The sequence below is a fragment of the Lissotriton helveticus genome, chromosome 11 (genome assembly GCF_964261635.1).
Source record: "Lissotriton helveticus chromosome 11, aLisHel1.1, whole genome shotgun sequence".
Taxonomy (NCBI): Eukaryota; Metazoa; Chordata; class Amphibia; order Caudata; family Salamandridae; genus Lissotriton; species Lissotriton helveticus.
In genome coordinates this window covers 1001473395-1001493544 of record NC_136072.1, presented here as the reverse complement: position 1 = coordinate 1001493544, position 20150 = coordinate 1001473395, and the positions used below count along the sequence as shown (strand labels likewise).

The following is a 20150-nucleotide window of genomic DNA, read 5'->3' as shown; positions in this document are numbered from 1 at the left end:
GGTTTTAACGTTCTGTGTTTGAAAATGCCACTTTTAGAAAGTAGGTATTTTCTTGTCTAACCATCCAAGCTGCCTCTGCTAGGTTGTGTATTCCTTGTCTGGAGTTTGAGTGAGGGGCTTGGGGATTCCAGGAAACAGGGTGAGTCAGCAGAGGTCTAAATAGAGAGATCTGCATGCAGATGGGAGGGAGGAGTTGCACCTGGGACCTGAATAGGGCTGTGCCTTCCCTCCACAATGCTGGCTCCACCTCATGTGGTGTGTCTGATGTCCCTGCCCTGCACTGTGAAAGGAAAGAAAGAGTCTTGTCAACAAAGTGCTCCAGGACTGACCAGAACTGGTTTGGACTAGGCAAAGGCCTCTCTGCCTTCAGAGAACAAAGAGAAACTGTGTATACAAATGGGGACCTAGACCCCAGAACTTTAGATCACTTTTGGGAAACAAGAAGAAACCTTTGCTGAGGAGAGGAACCAGAGAAATTGAGGAGAGACTATCCCTAAGTCTGAGAGATTAGCCTGCACTGGTTGCCTGACTGCCAACGAGAGGAGAAAGGACTTTGTGTTACTTTTATTCAACTTGTGAAGTAACTCCAAGGGCTTGAGGTAGAATTTGCCTCCTGCTGAAGTCTCAGGGATAACAGACTTTAACCCAAGAGTTATTTGGAAGTGCCTGCAGTTGTGCTGGGCTTTCTGAGGAACTGCGTGTCGCAAGGAGCTGGAAGTGCGACTCACGAAGAAGAATTGTTTTGCCGCTACAGCTTCTGTCGTCGCATCGCCGGAGAAGAGGATCGACATCGCATTAGACGCCGCCGCATCAATGGAACAGCACGTCGCCACCGCTGTAGCTGTCACATCATCGCAGAAGCGCCTCGCATCGCCGGAGAAGAGGATCGACGCCGCCGCATCACCGGGAAGCGTGTCGCAGGGCCTGTCGCGGCTCAGAAGAATCGTTGAGTCGCCGCACAGCTGTCGGGCGTGCTTGCATTGTCTCGCATCCAAGAGGAGACACCATTTTTGTTCATTGCACCGGATCTTCATCGCATCACAACACTGCTGCTCGCATCGACACGAAAGCGCATTAAGAAACTGACGCATCACCTCCCCTCGCAGAGAAGAACTGACGCATCCCCTACGCATTGCCGTTCTTTCGTGTAAGGAACCGACGCATCACCTTCCCTGCAACACTTTCATTGTATAGCGTTACGCATCCTAAAGTACATTGAACTCAAAGTGTAGCATTTTGCATCTTAAGAGAACTGAGCTAATTCTACCATTTTTAAATACAGTATTGCAGATTTTTGTCCTTTGTGGTCTTGTGTTAAGTCTTTATAAAAATACTTATTTTTATACTACAACTTGTGTGGTGTCCATCTGTAGTGGTGTCACTGGGTTACTGTAGGTCTTCACAAATGCTTTACACACTGCCTCTGAGATAAGCCTGCCTGCTCGTGCCAAGCTACCAAGGGGGTGAACAGGGGTTATTTTAGGAGTGTGCCCCCTTACCCCGACTAGACCGAAGGGTTCATATTTGTCAAATGTACCTACCTCTGCCAACTAGAGCCCCCCAAATCTAACAGATTTTTAATGTAATTCTTACCAGAAATGAACAAATAACATTAGCAGAAAAACAAATAGGTCAATACAAAGAAAGAAAGTGCAAGTGTGGGTTGTTGTTACACTCTGGTACCTATTCATAGGTAACTTCTTACATGGAATCTTACAGATTACCAAAGTAGGCAAGGGTTTTAGTGTTTACTATTCCTGACTGACCAATCCCATGGGTAGGTTTGCATTGAGAGAATCTTTACTACACCATCTTAGAGGAGGTTGTATATGATTTTGCCTGCTGTCAGCAGCGGTTCCTCCATTAGAGTGGAGGAGCCCCACCCCCAAAATAAATGTTATTCCCTTTTTATTTTTCAATACAGCAACCCTGAGATGAGTGTCAGATCAGGGTGGGGCCTTTGCTGCTGATTAACAGCAGTGAGTTGTGGTGGTTGTTGCTCCGGTTTAAACTGCTCATGTCACAGTGGCCGGTTGTCTTGCGACAGTCAGCCTGACATGTGCATTTTAAACCTTCCCAACCCGAGCTTTCGCAGACAGCTGGGTGGAGAGCAGGCACAGGCCCCCAGCGCCTGAGGGAGCGTTGAGGCAGCCCGCTCCAGCCAATCTGGCACTTCTCTCATGCTTGGTTATACTACCAACCTCGGACTTAAACAACTAGTCACTTCCCCCACCCACATCGCAGGTCACACACTCGACCCCATCTTCACATCCAGCAACAATGTCTCCTTCAGCCACACTACGGACCTCCTCTGGACTGACCACAGCTGTGTTCACTTCACCTACAACAAACCAAAACCCACCAACCACCTCCAACCAACTCTGCAAAGAAACTGGAACAAGATCACCACCGATCAGATCTCCGCATCGCTCCTTCAAAACACCCCAGCCCTCTCTTCTAATGCTAATGAAGCCGCCGCCAACCTCACCCTTTGGTTATCCAACACCGCTGACACCCTAGCACCACTGAAAAAACGTCAAAACAAACCTAGCAGCAAGAAGGCCTCATGGTTCAACGATGATCTCAAGAAGTCCAAGAAACTCTGCCGCTCCCTTCAAAAGGCCTGGAAAAAAGACCCAACCACCAGCACCAAGGACGCCTTCAAAAACGCCACCCGCACTCACCACCAACTAATCCGAAAAGCCAAGAAAACAGCATTCAAGGATCGACTTGACAACAACGCCCACAACAGCAAGGAACTTTTCAACATCGTCAAGGAATTTTCCAATCCCTCGGCCAACTCCAACGACATCACCCCCTCTCAAACCCTTTGCGACTCCCTAGCCTCATTTTTCCACAACAAGATTGCAGACATCCACAACAGCTTTGACAACCAACCCGGAAACCAACCCACCCTACCATTTGCTGATCATCTTCCCCCCGTGAACACCCTTAACGACTGGAACCCAATCTCCACTGAGGACACCATCCACCTGATGAATTCCATCCACTCAGGATCTCCCACAGACCCATGTCCTCACCACATCTTCAACAAAGCAGACTCCGTCATAGCACCGCACCTCCGAGACGTCATCAACTGCTCCTTCAACTCCGCCACCTTCCCGGAAGACTGGAAACACGCTGAACTCACCGCCCTTCTGAAAAAACCCACAGCGGACCCCACCGAACTCAAAAATTACCGCCCCATCTCGCTTCTCCCTTTCCCGGCCAAAGTCATCGAGAAAGCTGTCAACAACCAGCTCGCCGCCTTCCTCGAAACCAACAAATCCCTCGACCCCTCACAATCTGGATTCCGAGCAAAACACAGCACCGAGACCGCCCTCATCGCAGCAACAGACGACATTCGAACTCTACTGGACAATGGAGACACAGTCGCCCTCATCCTCCTCGACCTCTCCGCAGCCTTCGACACAGTCTGCCACAGCACCCTTCTACAGCGCCTCAGAAACATCGGAATCCAAGGAAAAGCACTTGAATGGATCACCTCGTTCCTCACCGGAAGAACCCAGAGAGTCCGCCTTCCACCATTCAAATCCAAGGCCTCATAAGTCATCTGCGGCGTACCACAAGGATCCTCACTCAGTCCCACCCTCTTCAACGTATACATGAGCCCCCTCGCGGTCATCGCACGCCATCACAACCTTAACATCATCTCGTACGCGGATGACACTCAACTGATCCTTTCCCTCACCAATGACCCCAGCACCGCCAAAACCAACCTACACGAAGGAATGAAAGAAGTTGCCGAATGGATGAAACAAAGCCGTCTGAAACTGAACTCAGACAAAACAGAAGTCCTCATCTTAGGTACATCCCCCTCTGCATGGGACGACTCCTGGTGGCCGGAAGCCCTCGGAAAAGCACCCACCCCGACAGACCACGCACGGAACCTTGGCGTCATCCTGGACTCTTCACTCTCAATGAACAGACAAGTCAGCGGCGTATCCTCTTCCTGCTTCAACATTCTTCGCATGCTCAGAAAAACATTTCGCTGGATCCCCTCCGAAACAAGGAAAATAGTCACTCACGCTCTGGTCACGAGCCGACTGGACTACGGAAACACCCTCTACGCAGGGACTACCGCAAAACTCCAGAAGAAACTCCAACGAATCCAAAACGCCTCAGCCAGACTCATATTAGACATCCCACGCAACGATCACATCTCTGGTCACCTTAAAGACCTCCACTGGCTACCCATCAATAAGAGAATCACTTTCCGACTGCTTACCCACGCACACAAATCACTCTACGACATCGGCCCAGAATGCCTCAACTCACGACTGTCCTTCTACACCCCCTCCCGCCAACTACGTTCCTCCAGCCAAGCCCTCGCCACTGTACCTCGCATCAACAAGACCACCATGGGAGGCAGATCCTTTTCATACCTGGCTGCTAAAACTTGGAACTCTCTCCCCGCTTTCCTTCGCCTTACCCAGAACCACCTAGCATTCAGAAAGCAACTTAAAACGTGGATTTTTGACAAGTAATTCTCCCCCCCCTCCTAAGCGCCTTGAAACCCTAAGGGTATGTAGTGCGCTATATAAATCCTTTGACTTGACTTGACTATCATGTGACAGTGTCAGAATTGGTTAGGAGAGTGGCTATGACACTCCTCGCTGCCTTGGAGTCTCGGACTGCAGGACCGAAGAGAAACACGAGGTAGTGGGTAAGTAATCTGTTTGATTTTTTTTTTTTTATTACAACTGCATTTTTGACCCACTTGCAGGCAGTTTGATAAACTCACACTGCCTTGCCTTCACCCTCGATTCCAGAGCTCTTACTCGTGGCCATTATAAACACTGTTTATAACGGACGAGCTCCACCATTTTAGAATTGAAGCCGCCACTGCTGCCTGCTGCAGTCTTACACATAATTATAATTGTATGCATAATATTTAGCTGTGTATGTATTCATATACCTTTTAGATCTGGTCTGACAGATTTAGCTGTTTTCCAGACTCCTGTAGTTCCAAAAAGTAATAAAATACATGCATTCACATTCATACATAAAGGGTGAAAGAAATTGGATTGTTATTTTGGAGCGGGTGACTACCTACTTCAAGAAATAATAACTACCCTCTAAGTCATTAAATTAACCATGGCTCCACCCTCTAGTAGCTATAGCCTAGAGCTGTCCGACACAACTTTAGGACAGTGTGTAAAGTATCTATGCAGTTCCAAAACAGTAATAAAGGCCAAATTCAAAATAATAAATTCATTTGTAAAATTTAATAAAGAAAATGACACAAAATAACTAAAATGCAATAGGAGATATAAATTATTAAATTATTAAGTAGCAGTAGTGCCAAGAAGCGCTAAGTACCAGTGATAGTCAATGGCTGCGGTAGATCGGGACCCTGGCGTAATTTTAGGCTGACTGCGATGGAGCATGGGTTGGATACATCAAGCAGACTCGTCCTGGTCAAAGATTTTACCTTCTGACTTTTTTTTTTAAAAGTATTTCTTTATTGTCTTTCAAGGAACCTTTAAGTTACATACATCAGTAAGCAATTATTACAAGGACTAGAACAATCCACATACAGTGTGAAACAACATTATAGTAGGCAAGTATCCTTTCCGTTACGCCAACTTGTGTTCTGTATCTAGGACACCTATATAAGTACCCAACAACCCCTATCCCACCCCCTCCCATTCTCAAATACTAACAACTTTTATGCGTCACCTTCCCTTTTACAGTGCCCAAAGTCCTTTCGGGACTTGGCGCTCACTACATAGCTACCACACTTTCCAATGAGGTATGATGCGTCATTGTCCCTCTTGTGGGGGAGTGCTTATAGGTGGTGTTATAGGTGGAGTTTGTAATTCCTTTATATCTACCAACATGGTCGCCCACGCCCGCAGATCGTCCTCCAGTTTCTCATCCCGCCTCACTCTCTTCATTCTTACTGCTTCCGCCGCTACCCATTCACCCAAATCTTTCAACCACATCTTAAATCTTCGGGGGAGCTGTGCCCATCCACGATATAGCAGTTCGCCTTTTGGCCAACGTCTACCCAAGCTTTACAAACCGCCTGCTTAGTTTCTTTTTCTTGGGGGTCGGCAGGAGACCCAGCAGCACCTCCCGTATACCTTCGGGCACAGATCATCCCGTCGCCTCCTGTATTTTCCGAAGAACTAAGGTCCAATATTGAGACAGCCGCAGGCATGTCCAAACCATATGCATAAAGTCCGAGGCATTAGCTCCACATCTGGGGCAACAATCCGATCTGGTCAGAAAGATTCTGCTAAGTGTTTTGAGGGTGAGGTATGCCTGGGGTACAAAGTTATATTTGACTCATTTAAACCTGACATTCGAGTTGGCAGCTTTAACCCCTTTGCGTACTTTTATCCAGTCTTTTATCGGACAAGGTCTCCCCCAGTATCTCCTCCCACCTACCCTGAATCGGAAGGGGTGCACTGGTCAGATCCTCTCGCAAAGCTTTCTATACAGGTGCGTGATGAAGCGCCTCCCCTAAGCCATAAATAGCATAACCTGTAACACCTTGGTTTCCCCAGGCTCCTCCAGGGTGGAAGGCCATATCTCTGTTGCTACTTGATTAATCTTTCCATATTGAAGAAATTGACCTGTCCCCAGCTCGAACATTGATTCTGCATCCTCCCTAGTAATGAATAGTTTGTTATGGAACAGATCCCCCATCTTCAAACACCTGCCCACCGTCCATCGTCTGATCGACATTGAGGCCTCTATTTTGGCAAATGGTTGTACCACCCAAAGAGGCATACATAGGGCTTAAGGGGCTTGTCTCACCACTTTTTTAACAACTCGCTCCAATATTTGCGCCACATGTCGGATTATGTACGGGCCGGTTCGTGGACTGCCAGCCTCCAACATTAGTAATGCTGCCAATGAGTGTCCTCCACATGTGCCTGCCAGTAATCTTTTCTCCCAGTTGTCATGCTCGTCTAGCCAATGAATTGCATGCTGTAGTTGGGATGCTATGTAGTACAATTCTAAGGGAGGGATCTCTAATCCACCCTTCTGCCAAGTTCTCTGCAATGTCTCGAGACTTACTCTCTTTCTTTTGGCCCTTCATAAGTGTTCTATTAACTATGTGTTCAGGGACTTAAAAAAGTGCGCCGGCACCTCCTACAAGGAGTGCTGCAAGGTGTACAGGCAGCGAGGAAGTATTATCATTTTAATAATTGTGATTTTGCCCATAAGGGACAGCGGTAGTTATTGCCAAAAACAAATGGAACCTTTTATAACCTCGATCACCTGCCCTATTAAGAGCCACATATCAGTCTGGGCTAATTGACTAGTGTGATACCCATATACTTCGGATCAGAGTTAACCCACAGAAGTCCCGCCTCCGGGAGTGCCCCCCATGCTCGCTTTGCCAAACAACCCACTGGCAGCAACCTGGACTTATTTTGATTCGTCCTCAAACCCGACACCTCCCCGAACTGGAACAGCACATCCAACTTTGTCTGGAGGCGTGGGCTGGTTGGTGCAGATATACTACTAGAGTGTTGTCTGCGTACATAGATACCATGTGGATTATGTCTCCTAGTCCTATCCCCCACACCTCCATTCGCCGCCTCAGTCTCCACCAGCGGTTCCATCGCAGCCGTGAACAATAAAGGTGACAGGGGACACCCCTGTTTGGTACCCCAACGCAGTTCAAATGCTCGGGAGATCAGTCCCCCCTGGCGCATCCTAACTCGTAGGGCCGAATAAATTAGCTAGAGCCAACTTAGGAACTTTTCACCCAGTCCCATTGCTTTCAATGTTGCCCAGACATACCCCCAGTCCACAGAATCAAAGGCTTGTTCAATATCAACCGAAGGTGCACAAGAACCTCAACAAGCCCCCAGGACGACCTATCGTATCTGGCTGTGGATCTTTGCTAGAGCCCCTGTGCCAATATGTGGACTTTTTCCTAAAACCCATTGCGCTCAATACGAAGGCTTACTTAAGAGACACTACTCAGGTCATTAACCTGATAGATGGAAGACTCTTTAATCCAGATAGTGCACTCCTAGTCACCTGCAACATTATATCGCTCTACACCAGCATCCCCCAGCAGGATGCTTTGGAAGTGATGAGAAAGGCTTTAGATACCCGAATCGCCCCAGTTCAGGTCCCCACAGAATTTATAATTGAGCTACTGGAAATTGCTATGATGCACAATTTCTTTATTTTCCAAGAGGGCTTTTATTTACAGACAAGGGGAGTAGCGATGGGGGCTACCTTTGCTCCGAATTTGGCAATTATTTACATGGACAATTTTGAACATCAACATATCTTCCCATCCACTAATCCTTTCCAGGCCAACCTGCCCTTATGGGTTAGATATATTGATGACGTCCTGTGCATTTGGGAAGGGCATGTGGACCATCTTCAAGTCTTCCATGACTGGCTGAACTCTCGGAACCCCCATATCCAGTTCACGATGGAATCCAGCAACAAAACCATACCCTTCCTAGACATCTCAATCTATGTGGAAACAGACCATCTGCAAACAACCCTGTTTAGGAAGCCAACAGAACGTAATTCATTATTACAATATCAGAGTCATCACCCAAGAGGCCTCAAGGATAATCTTCCGGTTGGGCAATTCCTCCGAATTAGGAGGAATTGTTCCACAAGAGCGGACTATCTCCTAGAATCTGAGGTTTTAAGCGAACGCCTCATATCTAGGGGGGTACCCTTCCAGGATGGTCAAACGAGCTAGAAAACGGGCGTGGTATAACCCCCGCGACTCTTTACTCAACCCAGACAATTCACCACGCATTGCACTTGATCGTGTCATTTGTGCTACGACATTTTCAACACGTAGCAATGACATAAAAAAGATCATTAATCAGAACTGGCCTTTGGTTGCGGATGTCATTAAACAAACAGAACTGCCTCTCCACTCCTTCAAGAGAGCCAAAAACATAAGGGACATGGTGGTCCACTCTTATTTGGAGCCAGTGAATCAACCCACTTTAACATCACTTTGGAATCTGCCCCCGGTGGTTGGCCATTACAGATGTGGCACATGTACCGCTTGTGACACGGCTATTCAAACCAAATCATTTGCTCACGAAGGAAGAACGTATAATCTTAAACACTACACGAACTGTAACACAACTGGAGTCATTTACATAATCCGGTGCCCGTGTAGCAAGTTATATGTAGGTCAAACTCAACAAAAGATTAAGTCTAGGATCTCTTCTCATTGCAGTAGGTTGAGATGCAAAGTAGCAGGGGCACCCTTGGTAGACCATTGGCTAACAACTGGACACGTGGTAACAGACTTACGATGGTTTGTCATTGAAAAGGTGACCCTTGGTAGAAGAGGAGGAAACCTTTTAACTATACTAAACACACGTGAGTCCAAATGGATGTCCCTTCTGGACTCCATCAAGAATGGGTTGAACGAGCAGGATAGCAGCATTGCACAACTGGCAGCACTTGGGTGAAAAAACCAATATATATATATTTGTCAAGATATGTAATCCCACATCATCTATCCACACTCGGTTACACTCTTACTTTGGAGATGTGCTTTAGAATGGTGCTGTTGTGATTTTCACATGTTTTTAACATGCTTTCCATCCATGACCTCGATTTTGCAACTATAATGGGTTGGTCTGTTGATTGTCTTAAACAATTGTTTTCAGAAATAACTGTTTAACACTGGTCTACATCCTCCTGTGTGAGAGATGCACCAGTGACTCACATCCTGATATGTTCTACAATTAGTTATACTCGTTTACACTCTCATGTTGGAGTAGTGCACGAGCATTGTGCTGGTATGATTCTCTCATGCTTTCCATCCTTGACCTTTGCAATCATAATGCTTTCAAAATAACTGTTTACCACTGGTTTACATCCTCCTGTGGGAGAGATGCACCAGTGACCGTGTGCCTCAAAGTCTTTAAAAAATTTCTTCGTGAATATAATTAATTGTACACTTTGTATTTTTATTCCAGGAACCTTTACCCCATTTAATTTCAATTTCGACTCGGGCTACTAAATATTAAATCTTACTCAGAACGCCCACCACGGCGATCGTGAGTAACTCTTTCATTTCCTTGAAACACATTATCAGTCTCCCTCAACTCCGCGTCGTAGCTCCTCCCACAACTACGCGTTGCAGTGGCTGCGGACTTCCTGGTACACGGCGCTGCTCGCTCTTGATCTGTAAGTAACGTTGAACACAGTTTAACTTTTCTTAGAAGTAAAAGCCTAGTCTCGAGGTAATCATTTACCTCATCTATCACAGGTTCACCACGAGCGCTGGATTTTGCCTCCCGCTTCGAGTGAGACCGACGAACTCCCCACTCCGCTCCAAAAGACATGACGGATTTGGACTGAATGCCTTATGCTGACGGCAGTGTCCGCTTAAACCGCTTGTGAGTAATTGCTGCTTTGCATTTAGGAGATTCATTACTCCGGTGCACCGAGTGTTCTTTATTTACTTTCTTCTCTCTTCAGCTAGCTGCAGTAGACGAAAGTGAATCTTAATAACACGCCATATGTGTGGACCCTCGGTGTATCCTTTCTCCTGCACTCAGAGGTACATCACAATATATCTTTTAATCCGTTATTAGTGTTGGTAATAAGTTCGGCCATCACTACTATTGATGCCTCACCTTCTATCAGAGGGTTGTAGCATACAGAGGTACATCACAATATATCTTTTAATTCGTTACTAGTGTTGGTAATAAGTTCGGCCATCATTACTATTGATGCCTCACCTTCTACCTGAGGGTTGAAGCATACCCATTTTGGTTAGTTTAGCTGGTTTTTTGACGATCTGCTTCTCTTTTTGAATATCTCATTGGTTGTTTGTCTCCTCTTTAGTTAAGGTTTCCACAACAATTGATTGACCACGAATTTTTGGCGTGGCGTCTATCTTTCTCTATCATGTACAGAGCCCAGCCGGGCCGTACTCCATGGTAAATTCCGTTTTGAATTTAACTCTTGGTCTATAGATGAGACAGGATGAACAACTGTCGTCCTCACTATATATTAAAGTTTATTTAATTATCTTTTCACACAGAATGCCCCTTCCCCTCCCTGTGTGACGTCCTGATGAAGACCCCGCGAAAGGACTTTAAGTAGCCTACTGATAGGGGTCGAAACGTCGACTGCTTTCTCCTTGTTTGACATTCCGGCACACCCCTGATCTATCTAGCAGCCAGATGTGACCGTCGAATGTGATTCATTGACACTGTTTTGAATTATGCCTTATATTTTGGCAACTGTACTTTAATTATTTTTATACTGTTACCCACCTTGTAATATAATTGTTACCTTTATATATTGTGTCAATTGTCTATGTCCTTATCACTCCTTTGAGCACTTTCTTTCCCCTCCTCTCCCTTCCCCCTTCGGGGCTTGTTCAATTTGATTCATATTGTGCTAGTGGCATTTCACGCAACGTTTGGTAATAAATCACAAATACCAAGCCATACTGTTTTCTAATTTCTGTTTGAATGTTTTTTAATTCCCTCTTGTGTATGTAACTTACAATACACTATCCTTACGGGGACCCCTCTCCATATGTACTACATAGCGCCCAGGTCCCCGTGACTACATGGGTCCAACCCCCTTTTTTGTAACACTGTTCAATATCAAGCAGCACCACTGCACAGTTCTCCTTTTCAAGTCTAGGGGAGTGCCACACCCAAGCCAGCCTCCTGAGATTATTTGCAGTGCTACGTATGGGGATAAATCCCGATTGGTCGGGATGGATCAAAAAGGACATGTGGGGTAAAAGGCGTTGTGCCAGCACCCCATTCAGAATTGTCATATCAATATTGAGAAGCAAGATTGTTCTATATGACTTCGCCACGTGAGGGTGCCTATCGGCCTTAGGAATCATGATAATCACAGCCTCTCTCATAGTTTCCGGCAACATCCGTTGCTGCAGGGCTTCAGTGTAGACCTCCAGCAGGTGATCAACCAGCAGGGGAGCATATATTTTATAAAATTCAGACGGCAACTTATCCTAACCCAGACTTTTGGCAGGCTTCAATCTGTTGATCGCACTAAGTATTTCCTCTCTAGTGATTGGCTCTTCTAGCGCATCCCCTGTTTCGTCATCCAGGCATGGCAGTTCCACCCTCAAGAGGAACTCCTTTATTCTCTCCAAAGGAGGAGAGACCCCTGAGCCATATATCTGTTCCATATGTGCAGTTAACACCTCCAAAATTGCTGTCTGGTTATAAACCATATTCCCTCCCTGATCCAGCAGTTGAACCACAGGGGGAGTAGACCTCTCATTTTTTTAAAGTTTAGCAAGCAATGCCCCAGACCTGTCCCCCTCCATGTGAAGTCGCTGCCTATATGCCACTTGATTATATTTGCCCAGGCGCTCAAGTGATTCCATTAGAATCCTACAGGTCTCACTCCACTCTACTATACGTTAGGGGTGTTCACGGAGCATGGGTTCCAATCTCTGTAATTCCCTTTTCTGCAGTTTCATATCGAGCTCTAGCTGCTGCCTCATTCTATAGGTAGTCTTAATACACAGGCCTGCTCCACCACTTTCATCGCCATCCACTCCGTAGCCCTCTTGGCCACAGTCCCCCAGTTTTCCCTAAAATAATAAAGCAAGCCCCTCCTCTATTGTCTTGGCAAATGGTGGGTCCGACAGTGCTTCCACCTGCAGCTTCCATAACGGTATTGCCGGTCGTGGTCTCCTTAAATCCAACGTAAGGAGCCCTGGGGAATGATCTGAAAGATATCTGGGCAGTTATGAGGTAGCTTGTACGTCCGTGAGTGTCTAATCAGTTAAAAAGCATTGATCTATACCACTATGTTGGAAGCGGGCATATAAAAGGAAAAGGTCCTCCCCAGGGGATTCCTATCCCTCCAACATCTTGCAGCCCCAGTCCTGCAGCGTGTCTCTCAGTGTACCTGTGAGTCGTGGTTTAGTATTCTGTCTGGGGGCTCCCCCGATCAAGTCCCCAATCAAGCACACAGTTAACATCCCCCATCAGAAATACTTATTGAGCATCGCACATCCCCGCACGTTCCATGTAAGTAGCTTAATCAAGGAGGGAGCCATTTTCACCAAAACAATGACATTTTAGCACTTGTCTATTCAACCCATCTCTGCCTCCTCTTGAAGTGTGACGCTGATATAACAGAACCATTGCCATACTTAGATCCCACCCCCTCCCATGAAATCCTTCCAGATTCAAACTCCAACACCTTACCCCCCAACCCTTGGGATGTAATGTGATCCCCAGTCTTCCTTGACAAGGTGTCAGGAGCCGCCTTCCCCGCTCCACACCCTCCCACCCAATGACTTCCAAAACATTAACCAGTCCACATAGGACAAACAGTAGCATTTTCAACAATACCTGCCAGCATTGTGCAATATAACTTTGAAATTGTGATTGTAAAGCGGTAAACCAGTGGTCAGGCCATTGTCGAGGTGAGAGAAGTAATTCTCTAGCTCCTCGTACGTGCCTCAACCTCTGAAAGGAGCGTGTCCCCCCCACCTGCATTAAACATACGTTATAAGAAAACTTCCCATAGAATCCGACCCCTGTCCCGCCCAAACCCACACGACTTATCTGTGGCTATAAAGAGTCCTTTCACTTCCATCGGTGATCCTTCAGGATACAGTCAGTTGGAGGTCTGTAGGGGGCACCGGTCAATCCTGTGTAGATGTATCAGACTCCAAAGAGGGATCAGCCATGCAAAGAGTTCCATCAGAGCCCACCCAGATTCTGCCCGATGCCCCTACCAAGGCCTGCTGTGTCTGGGCGACCAGGCTGCTCTGAGAGTTATGACGGTCAGTGGGCTTAACTTTGCCGGATCCCTGGAATGTCCTGTCCTTCTGAGTGACCTGCCTCCCAAGACCATCCTACCAGACCGCTGCTTCCGCTGCCGATAGAAAAAACATTGCTCTCCCATTGTGTTAAATTCTCAGTTAAGCAGGGAACAAAAGACTATTTGAATCCATTTTCCCGCAATCATTGCTTGACCACCAGGAATGTTTGACGTTGGTCCTGCACCCGCTGCGTGTAGTCTGGGAAGATGGCAATCCTGTGACCCTCGTACTCCGGCGCCTCGTTCTGCCTGGTGGCCTACAATATCACGTCCCTATCCTGGAATTTAAAAAGAAGCGTGCAATTATGGCTTACGGGGGCTCGCCAGGTCGTGGGGAGGGACCCAGCGCCCGGTGCACTTCAATAGTAAAAAACTTGAGCAGTCTTTTGGGGCCAGGGTTTTAACTAACCAATCCTCCAGGAAACAACTCCGCCGAGAGTTGCTCCGCGTGCTCCGGCAACCCCACAAATCTCAGGTTATTTCTCCGTGATCAGCCACCCTGATCCTTGGCCCTTTCATCTAATGTCACCACCCGCCTAGAGAAGCCCATTTCTTTCAGTTGCTTAAGCTCTGTCTGAAGGGCCTCGATATTCTGCTCATTAGACGTGACCCTGCCAGACACCCTCCGGAGATCACATCTCAACAGATTGACGTCAATGGCCACTGCGTCAATTTTGTTCACCATGTCATTCCTGGTAGACTGTATGGCAGCCATTATGTCCCCCAGCGATGGGTCCGGAGCCTCCGCTTGCCCTGCTCCCTCTCTCTGCATCCCTGTGTCTTCATTGTCCTTCGTCTGCTCCAGTGGGCATGGTTGCATAATTGGATATTTTGTTAGCTTGCACATGATCACCTTGCCCCTTCACCATGATGCAGCTTCAGTTATGTCGCATGTCGCTCCTCCAGACAATGGAGCCACACTTCTCCCCGCCTCCAGCTGCGGGCCTCTCTTCTCCTTCAGAAGCGCACAGGGCCCCACCAACTCCACCGGCAGTTCCCTCACTACAGCCGTCGAGCCGGCACTTCCCTCTGGTGTATGCGGCGCTCACAGAGTTACCGCCAATACAGGGCGTCCCCTGGGGGCAAGATCCCCAGGCCCCACGGCAGTCATCACAGTATAATGGACTCCCGAGTTTCTGTGCAGGGGGTGCCCTACTAGGGCTCACTTTGTGTTTCCCTCTTAGATGTTCCCACAGTAGTAAAGATTTAACCTTCCCGTCCTCCCTGTTCGTACCCCTGCCCTATTGCTTTGTGATTTCCTTTGTTTGTCCTGTTCGACACGTTCATACCCTTGTGCCTCTGCCTCTTCGGTGGTCTGTGTGGGCCCAATATTTAGGGGAATCAGTAGGACTTTTTGTTTTTAAAAATTCAGTTCCCTCTCCTCTTTATGCGGTCTCTCGCCTTTGCGCTCAATTACCGCGCTCGGCCGTGTTTTTAGTAGAGTGCGCAGGGCACTGCATGCCAAAATATCTGAATACCCACTAGAACCTCACTCTTTCGTGCCTTTGTCTCTATTGATATCTAATTCTGTTGGGACTCAATTGATTTCAAAGTTGTACAAGGCCAACATGACCCTAGCCCCGAGCCGCGACACCAAGATTTGAGCAGCCTGGGAGTGTGACCTGGGGCACCCCATCCTGGATGACCAGTGGGCTTTCTGCTGTTCACAGATTAGGGAGATCTCCCTTAACAGCAGGCATAAGCTTATACATTTTAAATATCTATGGAGGACGTACATGACGCCTGCCAAGCTCCATGCTATTGATCCAGCCCGGCCTCACAATTACTGGAAATGTGGTAGCCCATTTGCTGATTTTTCCCATTTGACGTGGTCCTGCCCCAAAATTGGGGAGTTCTGGTCTGCCATTTTCAGAATAATCTCCTGAATGACGCTGTTGGAAATAGAACCTACCCCTGAGGTTGCGCTCCTGCGATATGTATACAATATGCCAAAGAAATTACGCAAGTTCATAGCGCTGGCTTTGCTCTTGGCAAAGCGCAAGATAGCCATTAGATGGGGCAGCAGACTTCTCCCTACTACAGGCTTGCTAGTCTCACTTTTTGCAACACAAACTGTGAACTGTACGCCACATTGCTCCCACCCAAAACCCGACCGAAGGATATATGGGGTCCACTTAAGACATATTTGCACAATCTGGAGCCCGTCACCCCTAGCCATACACCTGAGGGAATGGACCTGACCGGAGTAGGCTGAAATTTAAGATGTAATTCACTATTGTACATAGACCTAAGGCTAATGCTGAGGACACAATCTTGATCATTGTAGGATGATATTTCCAAAGTAGTATATCCTGTAAGGGTCAAACACTGAATATTTATGTTGGCCCCACTGCATTTTTTCTGTATTTATTGACACGATGGTACTGTACTGTTAACATCTTAATGTTGTGAAGGAACAACTGTGCAAATGGAATGTTGATATGTATATGTTGGAAAATGATAAAGTGTTTAAAAAAAAGTTGTGGCCAGTATGTGTTGTGGGGTGTCTGATTTGTATGTGTTGTACATTTAAGTGAAGGTGGAAACCTTATGAAATCAAATTGTCTGTTATATTTTACAGATGTGAGAACTCATGTAACTGTCATTATCATGCATGGATGATGAACAGGAACTGTGCTACAAGCTAATCTTCTTAATCTTCAGGTACATGTGTTAAATTATTTATTGTAATGTAACACATCACTCTAAAATACAACAGATATGCTGCTGTCCCACCCCTGTTTTAAAACTATTACCATTTATGACTCCCCCCCCCCCCCCAGGCAAATTGGGTTTACTTTTTGAGGGGAGGATAAACAGTTTTGTTGATTTTATAGCACTGAATGACCATACAACCACACAGTACAACATAATTGGGTTTACTTTTTTTTTTGTTTGATAACTGCTATGTTGAATTTTCTTGTTGTGTATAAATTCAATAAAAGAGATTCAGACAGTTGGCATTATAAGGCATCACAGCGGAAGAAAATGATATCATATACTGTGACGGCTGGGAAAAGGCAAGCTACAAAGGTCATCATACAGGCCCAGGCAGTGGGACATAGTGCTGAAGAACAGGTGTAGATATCCTAGCAGAAGGTGGGCTAGAAATGCTTAGTCAGTGCCATAACAGCAGTGAGGGTCAGGTAAAATGTATTGCGCAGGTGTCTGCGACTAAATTAGCCGGGCGGCCAATATGGCCGTGCCTGGGCAATCTCGGGTAGCAAGTGATGCCGGGGGAAAACAGGCACATTACTCTAGAGGTACCAAGAAGGCAAGCGTGTGAAGTGTAGCAGAGCGTCTTGGAGGGCGCCGGTTGTGTTTATTCCACAAGTCCGCCACCGACGTGTCTTTGGACGGTGGTTGTGTCGCATATTTCCCTGTTCTGGGTTTGGTCATAGCTCTGGTGGAAGGGGTGCAGCCCGTAAAAGTGCTCATCTGCGGCCAGCCAGGAGGTTCCTCCGTCCACGCGGAAGGACAGCTCAGGAGTAGGGGTTGCAGACGAGAGTACCACCAAGCAGAGTCCAGTCCGGCCAATGCCCAGTGAAGCGTCAAGCATCCATTCACTAATAGACAAGAGGGGAGGCACTACATTTACGATGGGCAGGCCCGGCTGCCTCACCGGAGAGCTCAATGGTCGGGTCCTCTAATTAGCACTAACAGAGTGTGTGGTCAGGCCATGTAGGGCCACAATGGGAGCTTGGAGCCCTGGGAATTAGGTAAAGGGGGTGCCCGGGCCCTTCTTCACTCCAGGTCCAGACACAGACACCAAGTACAGCAGGGGCACAGGTCTCTCGTCACTTCAGTCCCGGGCTAGGTTACTCAGACTAGCAGCTTGCAGGTGTTTCGTCCTCTCCTACAGCAGGCGAAGGCCTTGGAGGACAGCGTTAGTGCGGGATGAGATAGTAGGTCAGGGCCTAGGTAAGTGCATGCAGCCCAGATGGCATTTCTTAGTCAAGTCTCATATATAGCCCAGTCATAGAAAATTTCAGGCAAGAAATAGATGTTGCAGAATCACTTTCTGGGTTCAGGGGCAACAGTGGAGAGCAGTTCCACCCCTCCCCTGGTAGACACATGTTGCAGCCACCCGCACGCGGCCTGAGCCCTTCGTCACTCCGGGCCCAGACCAAACATGCTGGGCGCGTTGCAATAGCACCGTCGTAAAGGCAGAGAGGTTCCTGAATTCACAAGGCTAGAGGCGGGGGAGCGGAAAATGCAGTTAAGGGCCTGAGCAGCGTGAAGAGGTATACCTTTGTGGTGCAGCAAGGAATGATTCACAGGCCTACCCAGGCCTCAGCGCCAGCAGAGTTGCCTAAGGAAGCCATCCGGCCTCACCGCCCGCTGCCACGACTGTCCAGGGGTGGGGGGCAGCAGTAAAGCACAAACAAGTGCAATGGGGCGCAGGGCCAGTCACTCCTGACCACAAGTTTCTCCACCCGATTCAGTGGGCGACCAGGGGAAGCTGCTGAGCGCAGACAGGCACCTGCGACCGGGGTCCGCGCCGACCGTCCCGGAGGGCTGCCGCTGATCCTTCACTACTGCGCAGGACCCCCGGTGCAGCTCGGTAGCAGGAGTGGGGATCGCAGGGCGAGAAGACGTACCCCAGCTATTCCCGCACTCCCGCCACTCAGTGGGTAGGATTCTGGCCCCCTGGCAGGGGGGGAAGCACTCCTCCGACTCCAGCAAAATGGCGGGGGAAGTCTCTGCGGCCGTTTGCCTCTGCCGTCTCAGGGAGCCCCCAGAGCCGCTCTGATTACCAAGCGCTGCCTGCTGTCAGGAGCGGGGGTGGCGGGACAGGAGGATATACCCAAGCAACACCCCCACACTCAGTGCAGGCCTATCGTCAGGCTCGCTGGCCGATAGAGAGCGATCCCGCGACCTCAGGCAAAATGGTGGGCGGGATCGCTGCAGCGGACCGTCTCCTCCATCTCGGGACCATCCTCACCACCGGAGTCCTCACGCACCATCCGAAGGCTGCAGCGGGCTATGGGCTAAAGCAGGAGGGGGACACAGGCTGTGCCCACGCACTGGTAAGTGCTTAAAAGAGCTCTAGGCCGACCCTGGAGGACGGAGCTCGAGATGCACGCTTCCTACTCCATCGAGGTCTTGGCCACGCACCAGGTTTATTTTTTTTAATTAAATATGTTAATTGTAAACAGATAAAATAAATATCACATATCCAAATGACATCAACACGTAACCATCGTCTTCTTTATTTAGGTTTAAATGTTTTTATTTAAAAAAAAATGTAGTACATTCAAGCAAAATTTCACTGATTGAACAAATAAGCATCACTAAGCCCAAATACAGACATAAAATATTTATGTTTTGGTGAGAGCCCTCACCTAAGAATTCAAACCTAGTAGTCTATTGAAGAAAAGGCTCAAATAGATGGAGTTTAGAGGGAAGGGAGAAAAAGAAGAAAGAAACTCTGTATGCAAAACTCTGATGTGATCAACTTCAGGAAGAAGAAAAAAAACAGTCCAACTTCTTTAAGTCCACAAACATCAAGTCTCTTCAGAGCAATCCACAGCGCTCTCTATTGAGTAGTTCTTGTTTCCTCTCTTGACAGAAGCCCTCCCTGCCTGCCGGTCCATAAAGACGGAGCACCTCTCTCCAATCTTCAATTTTGCAGGGAACCACAATGAAGCCCCTATGTCCAGCTGCCAATAGCTCCTTTTTTTCAATCTGTAGATGTTTCCTCCTGTTTTCCATCATCTCGCCAAAAATATGTAGAATCCTCAATCAAGAAGCCCTGGTGATGCTGTCCACGGATTCTATCCCTTCATCTAAGCGAATCAGGCTGTGATTGAGCATTCTCTGAAGTTCTCTTCATGTGTCTGTGCTTCCTCCTGGTTATGTGCCAGGTTCTTGCTCTTCAACATGCATTGGTCAAAGCCTCCAACTTAAGGCTCATTTTCGGTATTCCCCACTGTTTGCCCTCTTCTCATAGGCGCACAACCACCCATGTTATGTTATGTTAACAATTTCTTATATAGCACACATAGACCAAATGGTTTCATGGCGCTGGCTCTAGCGTGTGCCGGGACCAATGGAAGGAGCATGGGCCTGCGTAAACAACCATTTCTTGAGCATTTTCCTGAAGCTCAGCAGGTTAGTACATGATCGAATCTCTAGTGGGAAGGAATTCCACAGTCTGGGGGCCAAGGCTGTGAACCTGCAGCCTCCCTGATGTTTTAGCTTGAAGGCTGGGGTGGTCAGAAGTTGGAGGTGGGCAGAACGGAGGTCGCGTGAGGGAGTGTACCTAGGTGAGAGGCGTTTAATGAATTTGGGGCTCCAGCTGTGAAGAGACTTGAAGATGATACAAC

At 47.7% G+C, this 20150-nt stretch overlaps 1 protein-coding gene across 3 annotated transcripts in view; it reads left to right on the top strand.

Moving 5' to 3' along the window:
• UBE3B (ubiquitin protein ligase E3B) overlaps nt 1-20150 on the top strand; it is a 554003-nt gene that overhangs the window by 84294 nt on the left and 449559 nt on the right. For 2 of the 3 annotated variants that reach the window (XM_078667365.1, XM_078667366.1), the window contains exon 2: nt 16403-16485. The exons of the other annotated variant lie outside the window; for it this stretch is intronic. The gene's annotated coding sequence lies outside the window, so the exon portion shown is untranslated. The remainder of the gene's footprint in view (nt 1-16402; nt 16486-20150) is intronic. 3 annotated transcript variants of the gene reach the window in all.